Source organism: Petaurus breviceps, unplaced genomic scaffold (genome assembly GCF_028583685.1).
Source record: "Petaurus breviceps papuanus isolate PSGF00001 unplaced genomic scaffold, PetGlider_PUasm1.0 90723, whole genome shotgun sequence".
Lineage (NCBI taxonomy): Eukaryota > Metazoa > Chordata > Mammalia > Diprotodontia > Petauridae > Petaurus > Petaurus breviceps.
In genome coordinates this window covers 3,283,832-3,309,386 of record NW_027187323.1, presented here as the reverse complement: position 1 = coordinate 3,309,386, position 25,555 = coordinate 3,283,832, and the positions used below count along the sequence as shown (strand labels likewise).

Below are 25,555 nucleotides of genomic sequence, written 5' to 3'. Positions count from 1 at the left end.
CACACACACACACACACACACACACACACACACACACACACACACACTTCTTTTATTCCCTTCACCTCCTATTTTCCTGTAGGGTAAGATAGATTTATATACCAAATTGAGTGTATATGTTATTCCCTCTTTGAGCCAATTCTGATGAGAATAAGGTTCTCTCACCCCACCCCCCCACCTGTCCCATCTTCCCCTTCACTGTAAAAGCTTTTTCTTGCCTCTTTTATGTGAGATAATTTAACCCATTCTACCCCTCCCCTTATTTTTCTCTCAGTGCATTCCTCTTTCTCACCCCTTAATTTTATTGTTTTTAGATATTATACCTTCATGTTCAACTCACGCCTATGCCTTATGTCTGTATATACTCCCAACACTTGTAATAATGAGGTTTTTATGAGTTACAAGTATTATCTTCCCATGTAGGAATATAAACAGTTTAACCTTATTAAGTCCCTTATGATTTCTCTTTGCTGTTTACCTTTTTGTGCTTCTCTTGAGTCTTGTATTTTAAAGTCAAATTTTCTCTTCAGCTCTCTTTTCATCAAGAATGTTTGAAAGTACTCTATTTTATTGAATTTCCATTTTTCCCCTAAAGGATTATGCTCAGTTTTGCTGGGTAGATTATTCTTGGTTGTAATCCTGGCTCCATTGCCCTCCAGAATATCATATTCCAAGCCCTCCAGTCCTTTAATGTAGACGCTGTTAAATTTTGTGTTATCTTAACTTGACTCCACAGCACTTGAATTGTTTCTTTCTGACTGCATGCAGTACTTTTTCTTTTACCTGGATGCTCTGGAATTTGTCTGTAATATTCCTGGGCATTTTCATTTTGGGATATCTTTCAGGAGGTGATTGGTGCATTCTTTCCATTTCTATTTTACCCTTTAGTTCTAGAATATCAGAGCAGTTTTCCTTGATAATTTCTTGAAGGATGATGTCTGGGCTCTTTTTTTGCCAATCCAATAATTTTTAAATTATCTCCCCTGGATGTGTTTTCTAGGTCAGTTGTTTTTCCAGTGAGATTCTTCAGAGTGTCTTCTATTTTTTCATTCATTTATGGGTTTTGGTTTATTGTTTCTTGATTTCTCATAAAGTCATTACCTTCCATTTACTCAATTCTAATTTTTAAGGAATTACTTTCTTTAGTGAGCTTTTGTACTTTCTTTTCCATTTGGCCAGTTCTACTTTTTAAAGAGTCTTTCTTTCTTTGGTGAATTTTTGTGCCTGTTTTTCCATTTGACCAGTTCTGCTTTTCAGAGACATTCTTCTTCTCATTGACTTTTTGTACGTCTTTTATCATTTGGCCTGTTCTATTTTTTAAAGTGTTATTTTCTTCAGTATTTTTGGGTTTCCTTTACCAAGCTGTTGACTCTTTTTCATGATTTTCTTTTATCACTCTCATTTCTCTTCCCAATTTTCCTTTTACTTCTCTTACTTGAATTTCAAAATCCATTTTGAGCTCTTCTGTGGCCTAAGACCAATTAACTTTTTTTTTCTTGGAGGCTTTGGATGTTGGTGTTTTGACTTTGTTATTTTTTGAGTGTGTGTTTTGATCTTTCTTATTACCATAGTAGCTTTCTATGGTCAGAATTTATTTCTGTTCTTTGCTCATTTTCCCAGCCTATTAGTTGACTTTTAACTCTTTGTTAAGGTAGGGCTCTGCTTCCAGCATAGAGGGTGCATTGTCCCAAGCTTCAGGGACTTTGTGCAGCTGTTTTCAAAGATACCAGTACTTCCAAGGTGGAATGATCGAAGGAGAGGTGCATTTTCTACTCTCCTGGCCTGTGAGTGACCCCAAGCACTCTTTTCTGCCCTAGAATTATGAAGAGGGTCCTTGCTCCACTATGACTGCAAGCACTGGTGTGCTGGTGCTTCTCCTCACCCAGGACTGTGACCCAGAGATGACTATGGGCAAAGCAGCAGAGTCTTGCCTCAGTGCTAGCAAAGAATCCCCTGTAATCTCCTTCTCATCATTTGTTTGACCCCCTTCCTGTCTGTGCACGGAGAGCTCCAAAAACAGCTGTTGCTAATACTGATTTAATGACTCCCAAAGCCTGCTTCTGCTTTGCTGTGACCACAACTATGTTGGTGTGGCCTGCACTGGACTGTGCTCCACTCTCACCCAGGTGCATCAGATTTTTCCTACTGACCTTCTAAATTGTCTTTGCTGGAAAATTATTTCCACCCTATCCTTTTGTGGGTTCTGCTGTTTCAAGGATTGTTTTATGGCATTATTTAAAGATGTTCAGAGGAGTTTAGGGGAGAACTCAGGTGAGTCACTTCCTTTTCACCATCATCATGGTTCCACCTCTGGATGAATATTTTATAAAAATATAAACTGGGGCAGCTAGGTGGCACAGTGAATAGTGTACCGGCCCTCAAGTCAGGAGGACCTGAGTTCAAATCTGTCCTCAGACACTTAACATTTACTAGCCATGTGACCTTGGGCAAGTCACTTAACCCCGATTGCCCTGCTTTCCCCCCTCCAAAAAGCAATAAATAAATAAATAAACTAACAGCTAGGTGGAGCAGTGTAGGTATTGTACCAAGTATGAATCAGGAAGATCTGAGTTTAAATGTGGCCTCATACACTTACTAGCTGTATCACTTAACCTTGTTTGCCTCAGTTCCTGATTTGTAAAATGAACTGGAGAAGAAAATGGTAAACCACTCTAGTATCTTTGCCAAGGAAATCCCAAATGGGGATCACAAAGAGTTGGACACAACTGAACAACAACAACCTAGAAAAACCTCAAGACAAGGTGGATTTAAAAGTGAGTTCCATAGGCTTTTAAAGAGCAACTAATTCAAATTTTACATTAATTGTCATTAAAAAAATAGGAAAACATGCCACATTACTATCTGGAATAAATTATGGTCTTTATACCTAACCCATGGAGAAATATCAGAAAAATAGAATTAGAAACCAATATCTCCAATGAATATTGGTGCAAAATATTGGCAAAGTAAAATAAATTTAAAACTACATTAATATAATTAGATAGTACTGGATTTATACCTGGTTGTTTCAATATTAGGAAATTTATAAACATAATCAATCATATTAATTACAAAACAGTAGTTATACCACTTGATATAAGAAGAAGCTTTTGAAAATTTAATACATAAGTTTAGAACACTAGAAAACATTAGAATAAATGGACATATCTTTACTATCATAATGAGTTCTCATCTACAACAAAGAGCTAATATCTATAATGGGGAAATTCTGTAATCCTTTACAGTTATATAACAGTTATAGTCAACATAACCATTGTTACCAAATATGTGAAGTGCTTCTGGACACTCTAGCTCTTACAGTTACATCATAAAATTGAGTAAATTAGCATGGACAAATGAGAAACCATTATTTCTTATGATCAACATGATGTATTATCTAGAAAGCCATAGAAATCCAACTAAAGTTAACATAAATAATTAATACCTAACTTGCAGATCATAAATCCATTCAATTTATCAGTATTTTTGCATATTGCCAAGAAGTAGAAAAAGAAATGGCATTCAAAGTAACTAAAGAACATATAAAATACTTGGTAATCTACTTACCAAGACATGCACAGAAATTATATGAGTACAACTACTAAATACTCTTTACAGAAATAATGAAAAACAAGTAATTGGAGAGATTAATTGCCCATCCTTGAACTGTATCAATAAAATCAAATACGTAATCAGTATAACTGTGTGATATATTATTATCATAATCCAAATGACAATTTTACTTAAATTAATTTACACATTCAGTTGGTTGGTTGTCGTCCTTCATTCTCAAAGTGGACCTAAATGACATCACTATATTAGAGTCAAGTTACAGTGTGTCCAGCTGTGTCTGATCAGACCAATATGAGCTTGGAATGCTCTTACCACATAGTCCATATGAACATTTGAGGTGGATTCTCTAAATTTGCACATCAGTGCCATACTAATCAAAATAGCAAAGGGCTATTGATGATAAGAAGGATAATGATGATAATGTTGATATAGCCCAAATTTACATACACTTTGTAAGCAGTAGAGCTGATGACTTTGCACAGCTTTGCCTCACTTAAATCCAATCCACTTGCAAGTCAAGACATCACTCTGATGATGTCATTGGTCCTCTTAGAGAATAAAGGATGAACAATCAGTGAGTAGTAGCAGCTGCCTGCTGGCCAGTCTGAACCAACCAATGCTATTTCTTCTTCTCCTCTTGTTCCTCCTTTTCTTTCTCCAACTTTGAGCAGCTCTGCCTCACTTGAGTCTTTTTGAGAACAAAGGACAAACAACAGCCACATGATGAGGAAATTGAGTTTAAATAGCTTTCCCTGGATTGCACAGGTAGTAAGTGTCTGAGGCAGTATTTGAAGTTAGTTATTCTTGAATTCAGGATTACTACAAACATGCCTTATTACCTTAAAGAACTAGTTGATTAGAAAACTCATCTGGAGGGGCAAAAGGCCATGAATCTAAAGGGAAAAAAAATGAAAATAAGCCAAAAGAGATCTCTAAAACTATGATCTATTGATATGTTTTGCTAAGATCTAGGTAAACTATATCTACAGAATTCATTCTGGTTTGTCAGGAACTAAGTTTACAATCTACCAGGAAATAAAATTAGTCTGGTTGTACCTCTTCTTGATTAAACCATGATCTTTCTTTGTTACCTCTCACTTCCTTTTCTAGATCTTTGCTAATTATTCTTTTAGTCCTTTAAAAACTTCCTAGAAATTGAAGTCAGCTCACTGGACTGTGGTTTATATATTCTGTTCTCTTCCTTTTTTGTGAAATTGAGATAACAGGTGCCATATTTGAATCCTGTGGTCCTCTTTAATTATGTTTTATGGATGAATTTTTGTAAGTCCAGTATGTATATCAGTATATTTACTTCTCTAATGTTTTATCATTATTTTAAATGAAATTTCTCTTTATGTCCTTTCCTCCTATTATTTATTTGTAATAAATATAAAGATATTGTGTTACTTTTGAGGATTTCTTTTATTCTTCTACATTGGGGTAATCCCAATGTATCCTCAGAGATCTAGACTAGAAGGGGCCTCAGAGTTCATTTGGTTGAATCATTTCATTTTACAGATAAGGAAATTGAGGTGCATCCACTTATACCACATTCTTAATGACATCTTCAGAAATCATTAGGACTACTCAGATTATTAAATGGGAGGGGAAGGGAAAGAAAGGAGACGAAAATAAGCATTTCTATACACTAGTATCTGCCAGGCACTGTGCTTTTTATAAATATTATCTCATTTTATCTTCAGAGCAACCCTGGGATGTAGATGCTATTATTATCCCCATCTTATAGTTGAGGAAAGTTAGGCCAAAAGAGGTTGTGACTTGGTCATAGTCACACAGATAGTAAGCTTCTGAGACTGGATTTTAACTTGAATCTTGAGGCTTCCAGGCCCAGCAGGCTCTCTACTGTTCTGCTTAGATGTCTCTGAGAATACATGGTGGTAAACTATGATTTGAACCCAAGTACCTTCAGATTAACACTGGAACTAGAAGGGACTTAGATTGGAACTCCTCAACATTTGACCAATGTGGATGTCCAAGTAAATTTTGGGCAATAGATCAGTTCTGAAGTCTCCAGAAGGTTGATTGATTTCAGAGTCTGCATAAAAAAGTTATAACCTAGATTCTAAGAGGCCACAAAAGCTGGCCTAGATAAATCCTTAAGGTAATATGGATTTGTCACTTTCTCAGCCAGTTCAGTGGTCACTGTTCAGTCACTGTCAATGACAGTTCTCATACCTTTTTGCTGGTCAGGAATTTCTTTAGAAAAGTTCCTGATAGAAAATGGGACAGAGAAAAAGAATTAAGAGAATGAAGGGAGATAAAGAAACCTAATAGAAAAATTCAATATTTTGTCCAAGACCAACTATAATTCTTATTTTTTTCCAATCTGAAAGTCCCCCATCTAAGCCAGAAGCAAGTATATTTAGAGGAAAAAGTGATTAAACCAACCCTTTCTTTACTATATCTCATGAATTAATGTGTATGATTGAATCCAGCTATCAGGTGTCTCACATAAAATTTTGCTGATCTCTAAAGTTTATGTTTGCAATTATTTTATCCATATAGCAATGACTTTGCCACCTCTTTTTCTGTCTGTATGCTTATTTTTTAGTTCTCATCTTCTTGCTATAGCTAGTATTACTAGTAATTTCTCAACTATTAGTAAAAATAATAGGCATCTCCTGAGCTTATTGGGAAAACTTCCTTTATTTTTCCAAAGCTGGGTCTTGCTTTTAAATAAATGCTTTTTATTATATTAAGCAAATGACTTTTATTCCTTTGCTTTTCTTCTTGTTTCCTTTACATTATAATTTTTAGTTGCTTGACAAGTTTATTAGTCTTCCTTTTTGTTAAATATACTTGTTCACAAATATAAATTTTCCACTAATGGCTACCTTAGATATATATATATAATTTATTTTGGATTAATTGTATCACTCTTACAGTTGTCTTGAATATGACTTATTCTTTTTCCCATGAATAATTTAGATTTCACTTAAAATACTTATCTTTGTTACTCTGGTAAGTCACTTGACCTCTCTAAGCCTTATTGGTAAAATTAGGATAATAATAGCACTTATCTCAACAGGATTTTTTTTTTGAGGATCAGATTTTATAATATTGGTAAGCACTTTGCAAATCTTAAAATGCTATATAAATTATAACTATTATAACTATAGTTATTATCATTTAGATTCTATGAGTCTCCTACCATTATTTCCTTGGAGTGATAGTATGACACAGCACAAAGGAAGTCAGATTTGAGGTCAGAGTACCTGGCTTCACATCTCTTCTCTGATATTACTTTAGTGATCTCTGGTAGATCATTTAACCTTTTGGGGTATCAATTTCCTTAGGTGTAAAATGATCAGGTCAGGATCGTCTTCTTGGGTCCCTTCAATCTTTCAGTCTGTAATACTATTATAATTTTTATTGGATTATGATCTACAAATGATGAATTCAGAATTTCTGCCTTTCTCTATTTATTTATTCATCAGTTATTTATGGCTTATTTCATGATCCATTTTTGTAAAGGTGCCGTTTGTTTCTGAAAATTAAGTATGTTCCAAAATTCCCATTTGATAATCAGCATGAGTCTATCAAGTCTATTTTTTCTGCCTTTCTTTTCATATTCATAGTTTCTTTCTGTTGGATTTGTTATTTTCTGAAAGAAAAAATGGTAAAGCTTCTAATTATTGACTTATTCTAATCTTCTGGGTAGTCATTTAACATATCTTGACATAAGTAGAGGCTATGCCATTCAGTGGGTGTGGGTGTGTGTGTGCATGCATGTATGCTTGTGTATATATATATGCATGCATGTGTATGTACACATACTCATACACACATATCAAAGGGCTCCATGACAAAAAAAAAGCAAAGAAGCCATGCACTATCCATAGGTGTGAAAGGTAATCTCTTCCTTACTCCTAATTTGCGATATGATTTTTATATCCAGATTATGTATACATTTGATGTATTTTGATGTAATATTTTGGTATATTGTGTGAAGTGATTTGATGTAATATTTTGATATGTTGTGTGAAGTGATTTGATGTAATATTTTGGTATATTGTATGAAGTGATAATCTAAATCTAATTTGTGCTAGACTTCTTTCCAGTTTTCCTAGAATTTTTTGTTAGTTAAGTTATTCCTCCAAAGACTCCAAGTCTTCTGAGTTTATCAAATAGGTTGCTTGTTTTATTTCTGTATGTTGTGTGCCTTATCTGTTTCACCAATACACCTATTTTCTTAACCAGTAAAATCCTTCTTATGATTACTTATTTTTAGTCTATTTTGAGGTCTTGTATTTCACCAATGTGATACTCACAACAGCTGCTATAAATATGCAGGCATATTCCCAGGTTTGAATCGCAGGATATAACAGACTCTCCACATGGAAGACAGGACCAAAACATTTATTCAAACACCAGACAGCTAAATCCATCCTAGCAAAAAAGAAATCCATTCACAATAACAATTCAGAGGTCATCATCATCCCAAAGCCTTCCACCTGCTAGGGCCTCCCCACAAACAAACACTCACAGCTCACTGCCTGCTTCCCTTCTCTCCCTCAGAAATAACTGCTCTGACTAACTTCCTCTGGGCTCTGCTCTATCCTTCCTGCTCCACCTGTTCAGCAAACTCCTCCTACCACAGACTCATGTGACTCAAGCAGCTCACATGGGCCTATTAATGGATGAGAAAGATCTTTTCATTAAGGAAAAATGTATGAATAATACATACTGCTAAACTCTTCTCACTTTTTTCCATCATTTCCCTTGAGCTGCTTGACCTTTTGTTCCTCCAGATGAATTTCATTATTAATTGATCTTATTCTATAAGTAATTTTTTGGCAATATGATTGAAATGCATTAATTTAGGTAGCATGATCATTTTCCTTATATTGTTTCAACCAACCCGTGAAACATTTTTACTTCTGAAATTAATTACATCTATTTTTTATATATGTGACAAGTATTTTGCAGCTGTAGCCATATTTTTCTTGTTATGTGTATTGGTAGGTAGACTTCCAAATATTTTGTATATCCTGTAATTAATTCTTTTAAGTGAAATTTATTCTGCTATCTGTTTGTGCTGGGTTTTGTTGGTAATATACAGAAATGCTGATATTTGTGTGGACTTATTTCATACAACTTTGCTGAATTTATTGTTTAATTAGTTTTTTATTTGACTCTCTTGGATTCTCTCAGTAAACCATATCATCTGAAAAAAGTAATTTATTTACTCTTTGTTTATGCTTATTTTCTCAATTTCTTTTTCTTTGGATAAGATATTTAATTACTTTATAGTAACATTGAAATATTATTAGCATAAAATATATTACTTTATTAACAATGATATTTTATTTATGTCCTTGAAAACAAACTGCACTTGGAATTAGAGAACCTAGCTTTATAATCTCATTCTGCCTTATACTGTGGCACCTTAAGCAAATTACTCATCTTCTCTGGGCCTCAGTCTCTTCATGTAAGACTTATTTGATTCTTTTACTTTTATCTCCTATTGCTTTGACTCTAAATCTATGATCCTATAGATGTTATAGGATCCTAGGACAATTTCTGTTTCATGTCATTTGGAAAGCATAAAGTAATTTAAGGACCCTATCTGCCCTTTACCCTAGACTAGTAAGTGAAACTATAAGTTTGCTATTACTATTGCACTGTTCATCTCTTCTGGGTAATATGCATGGCTAGAACATATTAGTGATTACTACAATTCAGTGGATCTGTGTTCTTCTTGATTGGGAAGTCCCCCCCCAACAGTGTAGACAAATCACAGCCCATCTATCCCTACCCAGTATTTTGGGTTCTCTTGAACATGTCCTTACTTAAATTCACCACAGAGGGACCTCTCCACATGGCTAGAAGCTTTCCTCACCCATCCCTAAGATCACCAAAATGGTAGAACATTTTGGCTCTTTGCCTCAACACATGCCCACCTATCTTTCTGTTTTATAGTTCCATGGCATCTTTTCTCTTGTTCTTACTAAGAACTCTTCCTTTGTCTTACGCCACAGTCTTCTCACATGCATTCTGCATTCTTCCATTGTCCTTTGTACAATACTTACTTTTAGCTCTTCATAGACTATAGTAATCCATATCTCAATACTACATATCAACATTGTTATAATTTTCACATGAAAAAGGTGGTCTTTTTCTTTCATGGAAAGCTAAGGAGCTTTGCAATTTTCTGAAGACAGCCCAGCCCCACTCTTCTCCTCTTGTTCAGTTCTCAGCCTAACTTGTTAGTGTGTCTTATCTGTAACAGACAAACCTACTGATGGACAAACTCTATATGCTGGCCATCAAGATGAATATTATATATGAGCAATTTGGTTCTTCATGTGTGGATAGTCAGGCCAAATGACTGGTTACACATCTCTTTCAAGAGACTTTCCGTGGGGCTTGATGCAGTGAGCACAGTGCCATCCACCAACAGAAGCTTCTGGAATACCTCTCCAGTGTGTAGAAAATTCCCTGTGAATATAAGCTCTACACCGCCTCTCCCTCCTCACAGTAGCAGTCACTTTGACAAACATATGTCTTCCAATTTTATGCTTCACTTGAGATTTATGATTAAAGAGTCTTTTAGCAGGATTTTTTCTTCTGTTGTATCTTTCAAAAAATCTTCAATGATTTCTGCTTGAGGGTAGAAAGTGCTTGTTTGTGAACATTCTTTTAAGGCAGCACTTTATTCCACCAAATCACATGTATTTCTCATAATCAGCAAATAGTAAGCACAGTGATATATTATATTCTTGACATCTTTCAGTTAAGTGTGAAATGATATGAAGATTTGATTCATTGTTAAATATCCCCTTGTTAAAATCTTATTCCCTACAAATACCTTCTTTGAGGATGTCCTTGATTCGTATATAGCTGACTTTCCTGAAGTTTTTGTGTAGCTGGGAAAGTATTCATATAGGTTGACGGTTAACTGATGTTCTATCATTTCTTTTGTGATAGTATGTCACATTCTCAACTTATATGCAATACTATATGAACTCTTAATTTGTTTGTGTTTTTCAGTATCTGGCATTTGTTATTTTTTAAAATCTTGTAATAGTCATTTAGTCAATAGTCATTAAACATTTATTAAGCACTTACTATGTGCCAAAAATTTTGCTAATCACAGGGGCTACAGATATAAATAATAAACAAAGATCTCAAGGTACCTGGCTCTGGGGCATGATGGAGAATTTCAGAGATGTCCAAAAGCAGGGTAGTTCATGGGATGTTGGAAGAAAAACTGTTCTGAGCCGCCTCTTTAAATAAAAGCCCTGTAGTCAGTGGCACTGCCCTCTCGTTGTTATGTCCAGTCAGAAGGCCAGAGGTTTTTGAATAGATTTGAGCAACAAGCAGATTCAGTCTTGCAACATAATGAGATTTCCCAGTGATGACTTACTTGCTGTTACTGAGATTTTTATGTCATTCCTGTTTTCTTCCAGCTTTTCTATTTCCAAGAATCTGTATTATCATCAATGCTGGTACCCTCTAATGGTGCAGATTACAATTTCACAACTTTTCAGCCTGTGAGACTTTTTTTTTAGTATAGGACTCAGGTTCTTTTTAGTTATTTAGTGTTTTAGAAACCTTTTACACTAACTTTCTAATTGCAGGGTGAAGTTTTCATGAATTAAAAAGTTAATTATCTAGAGTGAAAATCACTGTTATTCCACAGATTACTGGAAGAATTCATGTGGAGAAAATTAGCTTTTAATTTAGTATATATTATATTTGTAAACTTTCTTATAGCTTGTTTACTAGATTGTTTTGACGATTTTACTTGCTTTTTATCTTTTTCTATCCTTATCTTTTTCAACAGGTATTTATAGACTGTCATAACTTCATCAACTTTATAATTAACATTGATTATTTTCATTATTGTATTTCTTACTAGATTATCTCTATATGATAATTGTCTGTATTTTTTTTTAATTTAGGGCCATTAAAATAATTGAGGTTATATAACTTTGATTTAAAATTTTAATGTTAATTTTTACACCCAGAAGCTTAGAGTGCATTATAAATATTTTGTGATTACATAAAAAGTTGTATATTATTTAATTGGTTTCAATGTTTTATTTTTAAAAATAAAAACTCTTGGAGGTCTTGAGTCTCTTTTCTAATTTTTGAAGTTATATATAAGTTCCTTCTTTAGGCATTTTTTTAAGGAATCAATTAAAACACAATACCCACCCTTGCACACTAGAAGAAAAGTCATGATCTTGGCATACCATTCTTGAAAGGTCATTGCCCTCAGGTATTAAAAGTGACCCACTGTCTTACACATATGTTTTAGATAGTAATTAGGTTTTCATAGAATGAAATCAATCTTGGCAGATTTGATTAAAATTAGATTAAAATGGGAAGTTCATTATGTTTTGTACCACATTGTTTATGCTTTAAAATTAGAATAAAAATTTTCTTAATGTGATATAATTCAGTAAACTATTTTGTTGTGGTGATTATTTATACATTACTGTCATAGATTTTTAAATGCCAACAAAAGGAATTATTTAGATTGAGCAACCAAAATTTTACTCTCTCTCTCTCTCTCTCTCTCTCTCTATATATATATATATATATATATATATATATATATATATATATATAATCAAAGTAAAATTGTTCTACCTTTGTGCTGTAGTTTAAAGAAAAATACATATATCAAAAAAAGTATTTTTGTAAATTGAATACCAAAACCAGATAGTATTAGTAACATGAGTAAGAATTGAAAATTATTTCAGTCTACCACAATTTAAATTTTTTATATGAATCTTAAACTGTTGTACTCTTCTACTACATATGGTATTAGTTTTCTTCTCTCTAAAGTTTCAGTTATGCCGTTTTTAATTTTGCTTCATTTTTTATGCCTTAAAAACTCTTGGTTTCTTGTAGAGTTTTTTTTTCCTAATATACAGTAGAAGACTACGCAGTGTTCCATTCAGTATAAACTTTGACTAGCCTGCAGAAATAATTTTCTTCTTTTTTATGCATGTCTGAGCAGCAGTGATCTGCCAGAGGAAGAACTCGTTCTGCGGATCTTTATGCCTGATTCATCCAACAGTGTAAATTATAAATTTTAGTGAGTGAGTAATAACTTCATCCCACAACTTACAGAGCATCAGAACCAGGACAAATATAACCTAATTTTAGATTACCAAAAAGAAATTGCTTTGTCTTTCATTAAGATAGACTTTATTCTATCACGTTAACTTTTTTCCTTTTTTTCCCTTTTCTTCCCACTTGGTGTTTTCCTACCTTTTGTTTTAAAATGACTTTCTGACATGGATTCTAGTTTTAATTTCTTGTGAGCATCTTCCATTTTATGTTTTCTCCTTTACTAAAAACCATATTGTATTTCTAATGTTATTCGGAAACAATGTCACACTTTTTCTGGGATTAAAAGGAATTTAGACTGGGAATTAGGAAGAGAATGGCAAGAAATGTCTTTATTGCAGTTTTCAGCAATTAAAGCCTTTAATTCTCAGTTCTTTAACACTTGAAAATAATTAGGTATTAAAAACTAGTTCAGTGCTCTTATATACTAATAAGCCCCTTGATTATGAATTCTTTTCACATATTTTCTGTATTGAAGATTTTAACTCGGGATATCCAGAGAGTTTCTGAAACTTCCTGAGCTTTTCAAGGTAGAGATTTAGAATGCAGTGTGAGGCATTCATAAGTGAAAACTTTTTTTTTGCTAGGATACCTTTTTTCCCGGCTGTACTAGCTACATATTTAATGTGTATATCAAATATTGGAATATCCTTCTATTCTCAGACATTGTGCTTAAACAGTAAGCAGCCTCCCTAAGTCTTCGAGAATTGTGTAGTGGAAAGAATCAAATTTAGAGTCAATGTACTGACATTAAAATCCTTGCCCTGTTTAGGCATATTGCTTCTTTTTCCTTAGAAAAGTAACTTAATCTATCAATTTCCTCATCCGAAAAATCAAGTGGTTGAACTTAGATTCCTTCTAGCCCTACATCCTATCACCTCTTATAAATAATATATTAAATCATTTAAGTACAACTTTTAGTGATGATAAATCTCACTTTAGAGTCTTTGCTTGACGTGGACTTGATGTATTAAGTATAGTGCCATCTGAAAACCGAAGAGTTCTTGAACTATAAAGAAAGCCCTCTTCACATTGGACTGCACTTGATCTACACATTGGTTAATATCTTTGGCAAATATACATCTCTCTCCCTTTTCTGTGTTAAGTTAGTTATCAGACTGGTGTTGACCTAGGTTATCTGTATTGTATTTTTCCAGGAATCTTTTATAATTTTGATATATTCATGGGTGGCACCTTCATAGAGCTAATGAATCAAGTTATGCAACAAGAAGCAGTAACATTCCATCAGTTTTTTTTAATATTCTGGATGTGATCAGCTATGGAATATCTCTTCTATTAATATGAAAGTCTTCTTTTCCCTTTCAGTGCCCTCAACATGGATATTCTCAGTGTACCTGCATTATTCTCATAGAAATTCTGTATAGATGAGAAGGCAAACACAGTTCAGTCGTCACTGATGTGATTCCCATTGTCTTTTTAGTGATTATGCGAGACTCTTCCATGCTCTTGCTATGTCTTCTTACTCATGTACCTCAAGAACCCATTTTTCAGTGTAATGAATGTTGTGTCACATCTTAGGTCAGCCCCCTCTATGGCATGGGTGCAGGCCCATAGCTTTTCTCATCTTTTTCTTCTCTAGTGTCATTTCTTCTTTTAGTGTTCCTGGGGAGTGGAATATAAGAGTCCAGATATGGTGGCCCTGCTCCACCTTAGAGGGGTAAAGAATTTGTTATAAATATATTTGCATTCCCTTTTTTGATTTTTCATCTGTATTTTTTCTGCCATCTAGTTCCATCCTTAAGCTTCATTAGGCTGACTCTTAGTTGGGTCCCTAATTAAGCTTACCTTCAACTTATTTTCCTACCATTGCTTTCTTTTGTTTTATTAGGTATTAATATTCATAGCATGTCATTATCCTTTTTAGAAACAATTATTAATGCAAGCTTATGTTCTAAATCATTATGACCATTGATTGTCATGTGTCTCATTTTGGTAAAACAATTAAATATTTGCTATGTCAGATAATTTCTGAGTTACTTCAACCTCTTGGTTTTATATCAATTAAATTTTATATGAAATTGTTATGATCAGTGTTGATATTATTTCCTCTATCCATATCTCTTTTCATCAAATACCTCTTAAAAAACAGGTAAGGTTAGAGTTTTTTTTATTGCAAACTCTCTGTTCTCATTTTTATACTTAGAATTTTGCATCAATTTTGATCTTTGTTCTAACAGTCAATAACAAATTTTCTGCCTGCCAAAATAAAACTAACTTCATTTTTTTCTTTGTTATATCATTTGGTGCTTACTATATCCAATACCTCCTAATTCTTTTGTTGGAGAAATTATTCCTGATATGTAAAACTTGTATGTTCCTTTCATTCCCTATCAATACCATATTTTTATAACTGGTTTACTTATGCTCTATTTTTTTAGTTTCACTGTCATTTCTCAATGTCTCCTTGTTCCCTCACCCAAAAAGCACCCTCCCTTCTAGCAAAATATACTTATACTAAACAAATAAGCAAAACAAATTGACAGCGTTACCATATCTTACAATCTATGCTTCGTCTCATCCTATAGTTCTCTACCTGCTTGACAAAGAGATCAGCATGCTTCACCATTAGTCTTCTGACATCAAAAATTGATCATTGAGTTGATTAAAGTTCTTAAGTCTTTATCTTATGGTGGTTATTGAGTAAATTCTAGATTTCATTTTCTAAAATATATTACATTATTTTCATTGTCCTCTATTATCATCTATGCATTGCCATCACTGAGTACTGAGAACATCTTGATTTAATTTGATGAATCTTATTAACACCAGTAATTGGACAACATAACATTTTTAGGGCATCAACATTTAATGTTATCCATGTGAAGAAGTGCTCTAATTCACAAGTGACAAGAGAAATACAAATTAAAACACACCTGAGGCTTTACTGCACATTCAGAAAAGTGATAAAGATAACAAAAGTGGTAGGAGTAAATGCTGAAAGGGCCATGGAAAGACAACCAAGATAATATAATTTTTTTTTGCTTTTTTTTTTGGAGGGGGAAGGCAGGGCAGTTGGGGTTAAGTTACTTGCCCAAGGTCACATGGCTAGTTTTGTGTTAAATGTCTGAGGTCGAATTTGAACTCAGGTCTTTCTGACTACAGGGCCGGTGCTCTATTTACTGTGCCACCTAGCCACCTCAATAGTATACTTTTGACAGAACTTTTAATTGGTTTCACCATTCTAGAAAGCAATTTAGAAGTATACTTTGTTTAAAGTAACTAAAATGTTTGTAACTTTGATTCATATACCATTGCTAAACGTTCATCTCAAGGTCAAATTCGAAGAAGGGTTCCATTGACACCAAAATACTTATAATAGCGTTTCCTGTGCTAGCAGAGAACTAGAAGCAACTTAAATATCTATTAGTTACAGGATGGCTAACAAGTTATAGTACAAGAATAAAATACATTTCCTTTATAAACTGACAACATGAAGAGAAGAGAAAGAAACATGGACTTATATGAACTGATGTAGAGTAAAATTAGCAGAACCAGGAAAATAATAGACTGCTTTGAAAATGGAAAGAATAAATCACAACAATAAAGAGAATGTTAATGCTCTGTAATTATAGTAATATTGCCTATCCTTGAAGAAGAGATTAGAAAATGCTCTTCATTTTGGCAGTATACTGGTAAATGTTTAAGAACAGGCTCTGCAGAGATTACCATGATACACTTGTAAATTTAATCTACATCATTAGCATTTTCTTGGTTGAGACTCCCCAGCCCACCAGTGGTGACCAAGTTTGTCCTTGTTCTTTCCCACTGCAAAGGCCAGCTATCTCCAGTGAGAGGAGAGCTAGGTCATGGTCTCTGGAGAGCAAGGGGTTGGGCAGCATAGAACCAAATGCCCTAACCCTATTTTCTGCCCACCCTTTCACCCCAACTGCATATATACATATACACACACACTGGATGTGGGACCAAGATGGAAAATCAAGCAGAAGAGGGTCAGAACTTTGTCTTCAAGGTGGTGCTAATAGGGGACTCTGGAGTGGGAAAGACCAACATGTTGTCAAAATTCACACAAAATGAGTTCAGACATGACGGATAGCCATTGGAGTAGACTTCTCTACTTAAACTATGCTACTAGGAATAACTGCTGTCACAACCGAGATCTGGGAAACGGCAGGACTGGAATGATACCCTGCCATCAGTTCAGCATGACCTAAACAAACCCACACTGTAGTGGAGCATTGACTGAAGGAGCTGTATGACCATGCAGAAGCAGCCATCATTGTCATGCTGTAGGGCCAACAGAGTGATCTGAGACATGCAAGAGAGGTGCCCACCAGTGAGGCTCACAGATTCACTGAAAATAATGGGCTCCTGTTTATTGAGACCTAAGCTCTTGAATTTTTTAATGTTGAATTGGCCTTCAAAACTGTCCTCAAAGGGATTTTCGCCTAATTGTCTAAGCAGTGGAGAATAGTGTCCATGCCAACACATTCACCTTGGGCAGTACCCAACCTGGGCAAGAGCTGGGGTCTGAGAAGAAAGCTTGCTGTAGCAGCCTCTGAAACCTGAGTATCTTGGCCTGAAGCCTCTCCTGTTTGACTTGGAATTTCTTAGAATTCTCTTCCCATAAGTCTCAGCCCTAAAAAATAACCCCTTCGGTTGCATTCTCACTAAGCAGAGAGGGAAGGATCTGAATGTCTAGGAAGTCATTCCTAGTTGGCTTTGGTGATCTGTGACCAATCACTTTCTTAGAGTGTTAAGGGAATTTCTGTAGCTTAATTTCACAGCCCTTCTCCGTCACTCCTATATGCCCTTTGTCCCTTCTCCTCTACACAAGATTAATTTGCTTCTAGGATATTTCTGTGCCCTTTGAGAAGGTTACCTTACCCTGAATACCTTGCTCTCACCCAGGAATCCAGGATTCCGTTGCCTGCTTTTTTTCTGTGTTCCCCTGAACCCCTCCAGTAATGCCCCCTACCCCTGTTCACTAGGTCCCACCAATAAAACCATTTTGTTACAAGGGGGAAAAAAATTAATATATCATGATCTTAAGTCAAGATTTGATTTATAATATTTCAGATTTCAAGGTATAAATGTTCATAATGAAAATTTAACAGTGTGCTAGATAGTATGAGCTAACTCCAACACGCCTCTGCTTAACTATCATAAATGAGTAATGTTAGCTTGCCTCCCCAAATCAGTATTGTTATTAAAAGAGTTTAGAAGGTTTGCAAATATTTAAAAGTAGTTTTCTTATGATCTGTTGGTCAGTAAGCATTTACTAAGTGCATACTGTGTGCCAGTCACTATGCTGAGAGTACAGGATCTAGATGGGCAGGTCTTCTGTACGGGTGTGCTGAGAGAAAGATTACCCATTTCATTCATATAGCCTCTCCCCCCCCCTTTGTATGGAAAGAGTATTTGTCATCTTCTGGGTTGTTTTCCATCCTTTATCCCCCCCGCCAAAAAAAAAAAAAAAGATGTGCTATGGCTTTAACAATCCATATTGTCTCTTCTTTTATATTATTAAAAGACTTTGGAAATATTATGAATATTTCCAAACTCACATAATATAAATGATGACCTGTATTCAGAATCCTACATTTGCCTACTATTAATAAAAAAGGCATTTTAACATCATGAGATTACATATATGTATATATGTGTATGTACACATTTTCATAGCACAATGGAAACAAGGGATAATGTTAAAGCTGATATTTTTATCTCCAAATATGCAATCCAGTACAGCTTTAACAGAATTTAAAAGAGATATATAATTAGTTGGATCCCACAGTAAAGAATTGTACTTTGCCTTCAAAAGATAGATGAGAAATAGCTAACTTGGGTGATTTCATGCTTTATTAAAAACAAGGCAACAGACATAGTCCTTTGATCTTATAGCCTTATGAATTCATACAGTTGTTTTGCTTTAGCGATAACAGTACCTTTATTTCTCTCTTACTGATCTCTGAAATTAATTGTCAACTCTAATTTGAAGATAGATTTGTGCAGTCATCTCTACAAATGCAGATCAGCAATTTCTCTGTGATTAATAGTCTTATACATTCCTGGGGATGGGAGGAGGAAGAGGAAGAAGAGGAGAAGGATGCTAGTTAGCATTTATATAATGTCCACACTGTGCCAGATACTGTGTTATTATTATCACATTTTTTTTTACAGTTGAGGAACCTGAGGCAAAAAGAGGTGAAGTGACTTTCCCAGGATCACACAGCTATTATCTGAGTCCAGATTTGAACTCATGTCTTCCTGACTCCAGGTCCAGCACTTTATCCACTGTGCCACTTAGCTGCCCCTGAGAGGATAAGTGACCTTCCCAACGTCACATACCAGTATGTGCCAGGTGGGACTTGAACCAAGGTCTTTCTTGACTTTGAGAATAACTGTTTATTCATTATGTTGCCACTCTTAGATATCATATTGCCAAAGCAAGACCTACAGAGACTGCTATGAATATGCAGGCATATTTGCAGGTTGAATTATAAGATACAACAGACTCTCTTCTTTGAAGACAAAACCAAGACATTCATTCAAACACTAGAAAGCCAGATCCATCATAGTAACAAAGACGTCTATACACATTGCCAGTGCAGGGAGCACCGACATCCCAAGCCTTCCCTCCTTTAGGCCTCCCCACAAAGCAAATTCCTTTAGGCAAAATTGCTCCCACTCTCACTCACACTAGCTTCTCTGCTCTACTCTGCTCCCTCTCTCCCAGCTCTGTATCACTCCCTCTCAGCTTTGCCTCACCCACACTTCATGCTCTACCCATTAGGCAAGTTTCTCCCACCACCGGCTCATGTGACTCAGGCTCAAAGCAGGTCACATAGGGCTATTTATGGACAAGAAAGATCTTCCCATTCCATTAACAATACAGATATATAATACATTGCTCCAGAAGCCCATCTTTATCATTTTACAACTGAAATTGTACTCTGATGCCGCATCCTGGTATGAAGGAGAACCTGAGTTCTCAAAGGCCATGCCAATGGGGTGCAACTATGACAGATTCTCCCATTTGAAACAACTTAGAATACAAGCCTTATGAAAGACTATGTGTTTGTCCTCAGAGAACCAGATGACGTAAATATAAACCTTATCATGAGGATTGCCGGAGGGTGATGAATCTTTATTTGTTTTGGTCATGCCATCTTTTAAAGACCATCTTCTAAATTATAGAGATGTATAGTAGACTGAAATCAGACCTCAGACACAGGGAAGTGACTGGCTGGTACAAAAGTAGGTCACAACTCCAAGGTAGATGATCTGGGCCCTTTGTACGGTTACAGACCTGGAAAAGAGGGGTATTTCCAGGAAGTGAATTCCTCAGACCAGTCAGAATTACTACACAGACTACATGGGGTTATTGAGTGGACCTTAAAAGACAATGGGAAGCTGCACCCAAGAACCACCTGCATTAAATACTGTGCCCTTGAGGGCTTTTATTACACATCAAAATTACCCTACAGGAAGGGGCTGTAATCTGCACTTGTGTGGGAGCATCACTGAAGGATTGAAGTAAGAAAATCTAGGCAACCTTAACCATATAAAAGTTCAACATAATAAATTTAGTTTTATGGAATTTATAAATCAAGGAACTAATACTCTCTCAGCTATTTATTGTATTATGTTCCCACCTTTAATGTGTTTATTGTTATATTCAAATGCTTTTTTTTTTCTTTTTGGAGGGCAATTGGGGTTAAGTGACTTGCCCAAAGTCACACGGCTAGTAAGTGTATCATCAAGTGTCTGAGGCTGGATTTGAACTCAGGTCCTCCTGACTTCAGGGCCAGTGGTCTATTCACTGTGCCACCTAGCCTCCCCTAAATGCATTTTTTAAATCTAATTTTTAGGTTTTTGAATAAATAAGTATCTTACTTCCAGATCTGTTATTCAGTGTCTAGGAAAGACTAATTTGTTGTAGTCCCTTAACTCCTATCTTCAAATTTTTTAATATACTGGCATCATTCTAATACTCTTATGATATTTATTACATTCTTACTTTTTTTTCCCTCTGCCTCATATAGATATATGACAACAGTTATTTCAAGAAGATTTTTGAAGTATTTTTTTCCTGACATTAAGAAAAAAATTATATGATTTTATAATATGGTTGTAAAGCTACCTTCACTTTCACAGAGGAGTTAGGAAAAAAAATATTACAAATATCTTTGGAAACAATACTTTAAATAATTTGGCAACAAAAAATCAAAATCATGATGTAGTACTTAGTTTCTTCATTACTGTGAAATACTGTTTCCTGAGTGAAAGTATTAGCAAGGTTTTATGCCAGGAATTTAGTTTCCATACAATGCCACATTAGTGCCTGTGTAATTGTAATGTTTGTGGGCCAGTTTTTTTTTATCTAAATTTCCTCCTAAGGAGACTAATTATGTCCTTTTTAAAAAAATTTCCCAGACCTGGCCTATTTCTACCTTGTTGAAAAGTAGTATTATGTAGTAGAAAGATTGAAATGGGAAGTCTGGGCTCTAATTCTAGCTTGCTACTAATTGTGAAATCCTGAGCAATTTCTTTAACTTCTCTGGGCTTCTTTTTGCTTACCTGTAAAATGAGGTAATTGAACTAAATGACCTGAAAGACTTCTTCCTAGCTATAAAATTCTTTGCATCTAATGTCAGATCATTGTCTGAGATAGTGTTCTGTTTAAATAAGATTCCCTATAAATGCCAAAATAAGTGGTAGTCATCCAATTCAGATTTGTTACTAATTTTTCATTCCTTTCAAACAGGACCAAGGGATCGTATCATACCAGAAGCCAAGAACACAGAATATTTCCCTTCTCTCAAAGTCATAGAAGCCTTCATTTCTCCACTTTTATCAAATAAAAAGAAAGGGCCAGCTTGTCAAATATCCACAGATTTCAGATGTCACACCAATTCATAAGGCAAGTAGTGAAAAAAATTTAATGAAACATTAATTAAAATGTAGTAAAAAAATGTTTAGGGTGTGTTTTAACAACAAATAAATATATTCTTGAAATATAGCAGTTTGTAAATTTGTCAAAGCATGACTTCAGTTTTTAATGTACTAAATGAATCATAACTAGATTTAGCTGTAACAAAAAAATGTCATTGCTCTACATTTATTTTGAAACTGTATTGATTATTATTATGAGATCCAAAGAGTCTCATTGGATACCTGAACATCATATATAGTTTAAATATTGTGAATTGGCCACCCAGGTTTGTAAATTGGGCCCAGACTAATTAGAAATTTCTTTGTTATATTATCTTTTATCACTCCAAATGCTATCAAAATGTGAAACATGTTTGTTTTTTAACTAAAGGATCCCTTATATCAAGGTATTCCATTTATGAAATTCCAATGGCATAAAGTCATTCTACAATTTTTTTTCTTCACTGTTTATAACTTTTCTGAGTTGCTGAATATTGTTAATAAAACCTTGTTCTTCTTATAAGCCACTTTTATGTAAGTGCTGCATCAGAAGTTTCCATTAAACTTTTAGTTAATTTCATAGAAACTTCTATTACTCCCAGAAGAGCAGTCAGGTGAGGATCATGAGCCACAGATCTGTTTTCAACATTTAGATTAATTACACTACCCTTTAAAGAGAAATTTAACTTAGAGAGAAACCAGTGATAGACTTTAAAGAAATTTACAAAGAATGCCTTTTTCCCTACAAATACAAAATTAAGGTTTTAAAATATAAATGCAAATGAATTAAAACCATAATATTCTAAGAAAATTCCAAAGAATTACATACAAATAAAAATAATGAATATATGTGGTCTTTTTTATTTGAATGCCAATTCATCATGTTTGTTTTATAAGTTTTTCTGGATGGAATACTCTCAAAATGGAAAAGAAAAAAAATAGAATACTATTGCCACAGTTTCTCAGTAGAACCCAATCTTATTTCACCAACTGAACCTTCAACTCTAATATGGAGAATTACTTCTAATTACATTTGAAATGCACTATAGGACTGATCACCCAAAAAAAACAAAAGCAGTTGCATTTCCCTTTGTCTCATAGATTTAATTATCACATTGTCATTTAAGCATTGGGCTATCTTTCACCACCATTTTACCCTCCTACTCCCCATATTCTTACAGGTATGCATCTAACCTTTCTGAAGTCTTCGTAATATTTGTCAAGACCTCCAGAAAAACAGATCTCACCTCCTTCAGTAAACCAGTCCTATGAGGCAGTTCTTATTCACCGGAGATCCCTTCTGACAACCCTTGTATAGAAGCTCTTCTCAAACTTGTAGATCTTTTCTCAAGTCAATCTTAAGCCTTTTCTTATATAACCTTAGTCACTTTGACTTTCTTTAATATCTTCTTTATCCAGTCACACTTTATTCCCAGTGTAACATTCTTCTGAATTCTGTTTTCTATATTATTTATATTGTGTAGCTTAATTAAATAATTGAGTTAAATTACAGTAAGTAAATGATTTCCTGAGTACAGTGGAAAATCATAGTCCTCCAAATTTGCTGACCTCAAGTAAACCAATAACACATTTCTTCTCATGTTATAATGCATTACTTATTTAGGTTATTATCTACTTGGATCCTACATCTTTTGCACTTATTACAGCAAATAGCCTTATTTTGTATTAATTTAATTTATATTTCCTTATGAATGTGTATCACCCAGTATTTGTCCTTCTGTTCTATTAAACAAGTGTATGCTCTATACTTTTCCAGGTCTAAAATCTAATAGAAGAATTTACTTTTCATACTCTTTACTTTCAACCACTTCCCTAGTTTACTACAAATATTTAGAAGTCTAATACAGTATTACTGGTTTCTCCTTGTATTCCATTTGGAAGCCACTTATAAGCAATGAATATTCTTATTGCATATTGTATCAGTGGCTGCAAATGTTTAAAAAAAAATTCACAAGTGTAGCTAGGAGGTGCAGTGGATAGAACACCAGCCCTGGAAGTCAGGAGGACCTGAGTTCAAATTTGGCCTGAGACACTTAGATTTTCTTGACCCTGGTCAAGTCACTTAACCCCACTGCCTCAAAAAAAAAATTACAGATGATTCTCAAATCTACCTATCCTGTACCAGTCACTCTTGCCCACCTCCAATCTTATATCTCTAACTCTCTTTCAGACATCTTGAACCAGATGTCCAATAGACATCTTAAACACAGCATATCTAAAACAGAGCTCATTATCTTCCCCCAAACCCTTTCACTTTCCACCTTCCTTATTACTGTAAAAGGCAACAGCATCCTCCCAGTATCTCAGGCTCACAACGTGGGAGTCATCCTGGACTCCTCACTATCCCTTCCCCACACCACCCCCACCCCATATAGAATCTGTTGCCAAAGTCTTTAAATTTCACCTTTGCAACATCTCTCAAAAACACCCCCTTCTCTCCTGACACTGGTTCAGACACTCTGGTTCAGGTCCTTTTCATTTCACCATCATCTTGTCTTCATTATTATAGCACCATGTTGGTGGATTTGCCTGCCTTGTCTTCTCCTCTCTCCAGTCCATCCTCTGTTCAGCCACCAAAGTGATTTTTCTGAAGTGCAATTTAATCATGTCATCTTCCCTATTCAATAAACTCCAGTGTGTCCCTGTTGCCTTCAGGACTAAATACAAAATGTTCTGTTTGGCATTCAAAATGTTCCATAACCTAGCCCCCACCTACCTTTCCAGTCTTGTACCTCATTCTCCAATACATATTCTTCAGTCCAGTAACACTGGCCTACTAGATGTTCCATCAATGAGAGACTCCATCTTTCAACTCCCATCATTTCTTCTGAATGTCCCCCATGCCTAGAATACTCTCCCTCCTCTCTTCCAGCTATTGACCTCCTGACCTTTCAGTCCCAAATAAAATCCCTCTTAATTCTAGTATTTGCCTCCTATTAATTATTTCCTATTTATCCTATATATATCTTGCTTTTATCTGTTTGCATGTTATCTTCCCCATTGTATTGCAAGCTCCTTGAGGGCAGAGGTTATCTTTTGCCTCTTTTTGTATCCCCAGCTATTATCACAGTTCCTAGCATGTAGTAGACACTTAAGAAATCTTTACTAATTGATTGATTGATGTACCTTGATATACAAAAATCCATATTTTTAAAAATAGGTATGAGTGAAACAAATATTCTCTTTATAAAGAATTTCCTATAAATAGGTTTCCTATAAATTAGCCAGCTTTCTTCATTCATTTAAAATATTTTATTTATTTGAAATTTTTTAAAGAATAGTTTGTTATCAAGTTTCAGTGTGTCACAGTAATTTTACCTGAAAGTCAAAATTGAACTTTGAAATTTTCTCTGTTTCTCAATTGGAATAATAATTCTCACCCAGTTTTGCATAGCACTTTTCTTCATAACAGTTCTGTGAATAAGCATGTTTTATTTATAGTGAACCGATATTACTATTACATATTTGTATGACATGTATCTTCACTGTCTAAATTTTACTAACAGGCTAAAAAAGTGGTTTTATATTCCTAATCAATTACTAATTAACATTTATAATTATTAAAAGGCAAGTAACATTAATACCTCTTAAGTTCCAATAATTTTTAATACAATCAAAATCCCATATTAAAGCAAAGATATTTACTAGAAAAATGGCTATGAAAAATGGTATTTTCCCTCAAAGCAAATTTTGTGAGGAATAAGCCTTGATGGGCTTTTCTTTATGAAGTAGCTGCAGTGTTTCCTTTCTCTATTTTCCATTACAGACTGTTTCTTGGTAACATTTTTCCAAACTGTATTATAGTTAGTCACCATTAAAATTATGAAGCAGAGGAGGATAATGGGCACTTATTATTGACATTTTTCTCATTGTTTGAGATTGGTATTCAAATAATAGAAGGGTTGCAGTTTTGTGATTGAAAGCTTGTACCCCTTTT

The 25,555-nt window shown here is 34.6% G+C and overlaps 1 protein-coding gene and 1 pseudogene across 6 annotated transcripts in view; both read left to right on the top strand.

Moving 5' to 3' along the window:
* The window catches only part of MBD5 (methyl-CpG binding domain protein 5), a 445,570-nt gene that overhangs the window by 252,638 nt on the left and 167,377 nt on the right, over positions 1-25,555 (top strand). For 5 of the 6 annotated variants that reach the window (XM_069066730.1, XM_069066732.1, XM_069066737.1 and 2 more), the window contains 2 exons: positions 18,844-19,024; positions 21,431-21,586. The gene's annotated coding sequence lies outside the window, so the exon portion shown is untranslated. The remainder of the gene's footprint in view (positions 1-18,843; positions 19,025-21,430; positions 21,587-25,555) is intronic. The other variant, XM_069066734.1, reaches the window with a different exon arrangement.
* LOC138145007 (ras-related protein Rab-25 pseudogene) lies at positions 15,715-18,043 on the top strand (annotated as a pseudogene).